The sequence below is a fragment of the Chrysochloris asiatica genome, unplaced genomic scaffold, assembly GCF_000296735.1.
Source record: "Chrysochloris asiatica unplaced genomic scaffold, ChrAsi1.0 scaffold00566, whole genome shotgun sequence".
Lineage (NCBI taxonomy): Eukaryota > Metazoa > Chordata > Mammalia > Afrosoricida > Chrysochloridae > Chrysochloris > Chrysochloris asiatica.
The window spans coordinates 12217-13348 of NW_006409084.1; the positions used below are offsets into that span (position 1 = coordinate 12217).

The 1132-nt window shown below is 41.2% G+C and overlaps 1 protein-coding gene across 1 annotated transcript in view; it reads left to right on the forward strand.

Annotated features, from left to right (window-relative positions):
* Positions 1-1132, forward strand: part of LOC102811503 (zinc finger protein 383-like) — a 22477-nt gene that overhangs the window by 1170 nt on the left and 20175 nt on the right. The gene's annotated exons all lie outside the window — the stretch shown is intronic.

Here is a 1132-nt window from a genome sequence, read left to right on the forward strand (position 1 = left end):
CTATGAGTGTAAGGAGTGTGGGAAAGCCTTTACTCAAGGGTCAAGCCTCACAAAACATAGAAGAATCCACAGTGGAGAGAGGCCATATAAATGCAAAGTATGTGGGAAAACCTTTGATTGTTACACATCCCTCTATAAACATGCAAACTCATAGTCCATAGAGGCCCTGTGAATGTAAGGAATATGGGACACTCTTTAAGGATTTCTCACACCACATTACACATGTGCAAACTCATAGTGGAGACTGGGTTTATGAGTGTACACAGTGTGAGAAAGTCTTCAGGCAGGCCTCAATCCTCACTAGACATAGAAAAATCCACACTGGGAAGAGGCCATCTGAATGTCCACAGTGTGTAAAAGCTTTTGCTGATGCCTCATCCCTCACTGTATATATGAGATCTCACAATGGAAAAAGTCACATTGATTGTAAGGAATATGGAGAAACCACTCCTAGTTGTCCATCCATCACTAAACAGGTGAACTCACAGTTAGTTTGCAGCGGCCTTATGAATGTAGCCAACTTGGGTAAGCCTGTGTTTGTTACTCAGACCTCACTTCATGTTTAAGGATGCACAGTGGAGAGGAATGTGAAATTAATGTAATGAACTACTCATGATTCCACAAAAGTTGCCATGATTCCAAAAAGGAAAGAACCCTTATCGATGTAACAAATGCAGCAGAGGGTTTAGATGCTTATCACACTACAATAGAGGAGCTCTGCTCACAGAAGAGAAGGTCACTGTGAGTGTGAGGAACATGGGGAAGCTGTTACTTCCATTCACGTATCACAACTCAAGAGTTTATAGAGGTTGTGTCATAAACTGGATATTCCATCCACACTGTGATCATGGGACTCTGCCTTGAAACATGGCACTGAACACGGGAAGAGATTCTCAGTGACACATGACAGCATGTTTGTAACTGCAGGGATGTGCCCTCATCAGCTGTGCAGAATGCCTCTGTTCACGTGTCATTTTGCCTTTCTAACTCTTTTGCTATTATAATGACATTGACCAGCCTTGATCAATTGTGAGTTTTCTGTGTTTTTAAGGTTTTTACTGATGGAACATATCCTGTGTTCAGTTAAATGTACTGATTATGAACTGGTTTTAAGAGTTTCATATTTGTATTT